The sequence below is a fragment of the Bos mutus genome, chromosome 12 (genome assembly GCF_027580195.1).
Source record: "Bos mutus isolate GX-2022 chromosome 12, NWIPB_WYAK_1.1, whole genome shotgun sequence".
NCBI classification, from domain to species: Eukaryota; Metazoa; Chordata; class Mammalia; order Artiodactyla; family Bovidae; genus Bos; species Bos mutus.
Window position 1 is genome coordinate 83,178,875 of NC_091628.1, and position 5,903 is coordinate 83,184,777.

General features: G+C 42.5%; 1 pseudogene; it reads right to left on the minus strand.

Moving 5' to 3' along the window:
- Window positions 1–2,577: 2,577 nt before the first annotated feature.
- On the minus strand, window positions 2,578–3,250 carry LOC102266780 (large ribosomal subunit protein uL6 pseudogene; annotated as a pseudogene).
- Window positions 3,251–5,903: the final 2,653 nt, after the last annotated feature.

Here is a 5,903-nt window from a genome sequence, read left to right on the forward strand (position 1 = left end):
CTCAGAAATGTAGTATCTAAGAGAAATAAACCAAATGGAACTGATTGTAGCTGAAATGTTCGTCATGAAAGTTCTATAAATATAGAAGTGTGTAAGAATAGAGAGTGAAAAATAGATCCTTACATCCACGGCCGATTGATTTTAACAAGGGTGCCAAGACCATTCAACAAGGAAAAAATAGTCTCTTTAAGAAATGGTGCTGGGACAGCCGAATACCTACACAGAAAAAAATTGATTTGAACACTTATCTCATGTTATATGCAAACGTTAACTTCAAATGGATCAATGTCCTAGATAGAAGAGCTAAAACTCTTAAAAAAAAAATAGGTGTAAATCTTTGTGACCTTGGATTTAGCTGGTGGCAGCTGGTAAAATATCCACCTGCAATGCGGGAGACCTGGGTTGGGAAGATCCCCTGGAGAAGGGAATGGCTACCCACTCCAATATTTCTGGCTTGGAGAATTCCATGGACTATGTCCATGGGGTTGTGAAGAATTGCACACTACTGAGAAACTTTCACTTTCAGTTTTTCACTTTCTAAGATATGATACCAAATGCACACACAAAAAGAGAAAAAATAAATTAGACTTCACCAAAATTGGAAAATTTTACATCAAAGGACATTATCAAGAAAGTGAAGACAAACTACATGTGGGAGAAAATATTTGCAAATAATGTATTTGATAAAGGTCTAGACATGCAGAATGTATAAAAAATACTTTACAACTCAATGGGAAGAAGATAAACAAGCTAATTTTTAAAATGGCCAAAGAACTTGAATAGACATTTCTCAAAAGAAGCTATCCAGATGGCCAGTAAGCATGTGAAAAGCTGCTCAACAACATTACTCATTCAGTTCAGTTCAGTTCAGTCGCTCAGTCTTGTCCAACTCTTTGTGACCCCATGAATCGCAGCACGCCAGGCCTCCTTGTCCATCACCAACTCCTGGAGTTCACTCAGACTCACGTCCATCAGGTCAGCGACGCCATCCAGCCATCTCATCCTCTGTCGTCCCCTTCTCCTCCCGCCCCCAGTCCCTCCCAGCATCAGAGTCTTTGCCAATGAGTCAACTCTTCGCATGAGGTGGCCAAAGTACTGGAGTTTCATCTTTAGCATCATTCCTTCCAAAGAAATCCCAGGGCTGATCTCCTTCAGAATGGACTGGTTGGATCTCCTTGGAGTCCAAGGGACTCTCAAGAGTCTTCTCCAACACCACAGTTCAAAAGCATCAATTCTTCGGTCCTCAGCTTTCTTCACAGTCCAATTCTCACATCCATACATGACCACTGGAAAAACCATAGCCTTGACTAGACGGACCTTTGTTGGCAGAGTAATGTCTCTGCTTTTGAATATGCTATCTAGTTTGGTCATAACTTTTCTTCCAAGTAGTAAGTGTCCTTTAATTTCATGGCTGCAGTCACCATCTGCAGTGATTTTGGAGCCCCCCAAAATAAAGTCTGACACTGTTTCCACTGTTTCCCCATCTATTTCCCATGAAGTGATGGGACCAGATGCCATGATCTTCGTTTTCTGAATGTTGAGTTTTAAGCCAACTTTTTCACTCTCCTCTTTCACTTTCATCAAGAGGCTTTTTAGTTCCTCTTCACTTTCTGCCGTAAGGGTGGTGTCATCTGCATATCTGAGCTTATTGATATTTCTCCTGGCAATCTTGATTCCAGCTTGTGCTTCTTCTAGCCCAGTGTTTCTCATGATGTACTCTGCATAGAAGTTAAATAAGCAGGGTAACAATATACAGCCTTGATGTACTCCTTTTCCTATTTGGAACCAGTCTGTTGTTCCATGTCCAGTTCTAACTGTTGCTTCCTGACCTGCATACAGGTTTCTCAAGAGGCAGGTCAGGTGGTCTGGTATTCCCATCTCTTTCAGAATTTTCCACAGTTGATTGTGATCCACACAGTCAAAGGCTTTGGCATAGTCAATAAAGCAGAAATAGATGTTTTTCTGGAATTCTCTTGCTTTTTCATTAGATATATTAAAATCAAAACCACAAAGAGATACACCACTTTTCCTTCACTAGGATAGCTAAAATCAAAAAACAAGACAATAACAACTGTCAATGAGAACGTGAAGACCCTGGAATCCTTGTTCATTGCTGCTAGGAATGTAAAATGGTACAGTTGCTGTGGAAAGCAATTTGGTGCCTCCTCAAAAAGTTAACCATAGACTTATCAGATGACCCAGCAATTTCACTCCTAGGTGTATACCTAAAAGAATTAAAAACAGATAAACAGATACAGGTGGAAGCACACTCATAGCAGCGCTCTTCACAGTAGCCAAAAGTAGCCCGAAATTTGGGAAACAACCCAAATTCAGTGGATGAATGGATTAAAAAAAAGGTGGTATATACATATAAGAGGATATTAGTCAATCCTAAAAAGGAATGGATACATGTACATGTATATGTCTGGCTGAGTCCCTTCACTATTCGCCTGAAACTAGCATAATAGGGTTAATCTGCTATACCCCAATACAAAATAAAAAGTTAAAAAATGAAAAGAAATGAAATACGAACATAGGCTGTAGTATGGATGAATCTTTTTTTTTTTTCTTCAAATCAAGAGTTTTTATTGTCTCTTTAAAACATCACAACTGAGTCCACAGAACCATCTGCTATCTTGTTTCTGCAGCAGGATCACTGAGATCTTATTCATCAGCCTGCTGAACTGTTCCTTTTTCAGAAACATAGATACCATCCAAAATTTTTCTGATATCCTTGTTTTTAACTGTGGTGGCTTGCTGAATCAAAGCAGCTGAATTTGAGACAAGTTCAATGTCATTTTCTTCAAGAATCAACTCATCTTTCTGGGCTTGAGATACTAAACAGGCAACCCCTGGCCTCATTCGAACCCTGTGTATGTATTTTTCACCCCCAAAATTTCGGATTTCCACAAGAGAACCATTCTCCTGAATAACAACGTTGATGGGGAAGTGGGCATACACCGACCTCATCTTGTAAGGAAAACCCAGTGTAACACCCTTGATCATGTTCTGTACGTGACTACAGATTGTGCGAACAGTGGCTAGTTCCTTTCTGTTTCCCCACCATTTGTCAACACGGAGCCTCTTCTTTTTCTTTCCAAGAAGACTGAGTTCTACATTGATGTGATTGAAGTCCCTCCGCAGGGTGCCTCTGGGGCCCTTCACAATAACTGTCCGTCCCTTCAAGTTAATGTCGACATTTTCTGGAATGTTGACAGTCTGGTTGCTGAGAATGGTCTTCATTCTCGCAGTAGATTCGGCAAAGAGCAGTATGGATGAATATTGAGCACATTATGCTAAGTGAAATAACTTGGGCACAAAAGGTTACATATTGTGTGATTCCCTTTATATCAAATTTTCAGAATAGGTGAATCCATAGAAGCAGAAAAGAGTTCGGTAGTTGCCTGGGGCTTGGGGGACAGGAGATTAGGACATAACTGTTTACTGGGCACGAGGTTTCCTTTTGGGGGATGACCGCATTTTGGAAATAGGTAGAGTCGGTGACTGCACCATATGGTGAATATGCTAATACCACCTAAATATTCACTTTAAATGGTTCATTATATTTTGTGTGGATTTCACTTCAAAAAAATTTAACTTTTTTTTATTGTGGTAAAAGTCACATAATATAAAACATGCTATTTTAACCCTATTTAACTGCACAGTTCAGTTGTACTAAGTGCATTTGTGTTGCTGTGCAATTTCACCTTCTTAAAGAGTGTTTCCAGAGAAGGCAACAGCACCCCACTCCAGTACTCTTGCCTGGAAAATCCCATGGATGGAGGAGCCTGGCAGGCTGCAGTCCATGGGGTCACGAAGAGTCAGACATGACTGAGCGACTTCACTTTCACTTTTCACTTTCATGCATTGGAGAAGGAAATGGCAACCCACTCCAGTGTTCTTGCCTGGAGAATCCCAGGGATGGGGGAGCCTGGTGGGCTGCCGTCTACGGGATCGCACAGAGTTGGACACAACTGAAGTGACTCAGCAGCAGCAAAGAATGTTTCACCTCCTTAAATTGAAACTCTGTCTCTGTTAAATACTCACTCCCCAGTTCTCCTCCCCAGTCCTCCACACCCTGACTCCTAGCATCTACCACTGTACCTTCTGACTCCAAATTTGAGTATTCCAAGTATCCTGTACAAGAGGAATCAAACAGTATTTGTCTGCACCTAATGTATATTGGCGGAGAAGGCGATGGCACCCCACTCCAGTACTCTTACGTGGAAAGTCCCACAGACGGAGGAGCCTGGTGGGCTGCAGTCCATGGGGTCGCTAAGAGTCAGACACGACTGAGCGACTTCACTTTCACTTTTCACTTTCATGCATTGGAGAAGGAAATGGCAACCCACTCCAGTGTTCTTGCCTGGAGAATCCCAAGGACAGGGGAGCCTGGTGGGCTGCCGTCTATGGGGTCGCACAGAGTTGGACAGGACTGAAGCGACTTAGCAGCAGCAGCAGCAATGTATTGGAATGCGTTTTTAAGATTAACTTAACATATGTCTGGGGCTTCCCTGGTAGCTCAGATGTGGGAAACCTGGGTTTGATCCCTGGGTCAGGAAGATCCCCTGGAGAAGGGAATGACTACCCACTCCAGTATTCTTGCCTGGAGAATCCCATGGACAGAGGAACCTGGCAGGCTATAATCCATGGGATCGCAAAGAGTCAGATGTGAGTGAGCAATGAACACTTTCACTTTTTCAATGTATGTCCTACAAACAGACTGTACCTTCTTCCCCCCGGTGCTATGCAGTAGGTTCTCATCAGTTATCTGTCTATGCATAGTGACTCTCTATATGTAAATCCCTGTCTCCTAGTTGATCCCACCCCTCCCTCCTCCCTTGGTGTCCATACCTCCGTTCTCTAAGTCTGTGTCTCTTTCACTGTAGCTGCGAATGTAAAGTGATACAGCCACTATGGAGAACAGTGTGGAGGTTCCTTAAAAACTGAAAATAGAACTACCATATGACCCAGCAACCCCACTCCTGGGCGTATACCCAGAGAAAAACATAATTCCAAAAGATACATGCACTCCAATGTTCATTACAACACTATTTACAGTAGCCAAGGCATGGAAACCACGTAAATGTCCATCAGCAGAGCAATGGATAAAGAAGATGTGGTACATACATACAATGGAATATTACTCAGCCAGAAAAGGAATGAAATCGTGTCATTTGCAGGGACATGGATGGACCTGGAGAGTGTCATAGAGAGTGAAGTTAGTCAGAAAGACAACATTTTTTTTTAATAGAGAGGTAGAGTTCATAAAATTGATATCATGAATTCCATACAGAACAACTTGGACTCTCTCTTTCAGGAAGCACTCAAGCCTTGTAATGTAAAGAAATGTATTTCCATAAAGCTTGGCCCAAGCCAATATGTCATATAATATGAAATTGCTTTTGAGACTTTTTCCTCTGCATTCCATCCCACGGAGGCTGTGGGTGGGTTCAAGGAAAATCCTTCTCTCAATTTCATCCTCTCAGGAAATCTCATGCATCTCATATGCCTTTAGCTTGGGACTCCACAGAGTGACAGCAGGTAGTAAAAGGCTCGTCAAGAATGGCAGTAAATGCATTCCCACTATAGCCACGCACTTCCTCAAGACTCTATTACCTTTCTGGGGAGCATAACAAGTGTTCCTGGGCAGAATCCCTCCTCCTCTGAGCTAGCTCAGCTTGCTCATGCTGTTAGTCTCACTGCTCTAGGCCACTTGTCAAAGGCTCAGGGCCTAGCAGAGTGGCTCAGGGCCTAGCAGAGTACCTCAGGTGCAAGGCATACCAATGCAATGCACTTAGGTGGAAGTGCCTCTGCCAAGGGATATGCCTCACCCTCAGTACAAATGCATTGCTGTTCTTTAGTCTCTAAACTGAGTCCGACTCTTTTTTCGACCCCATGGA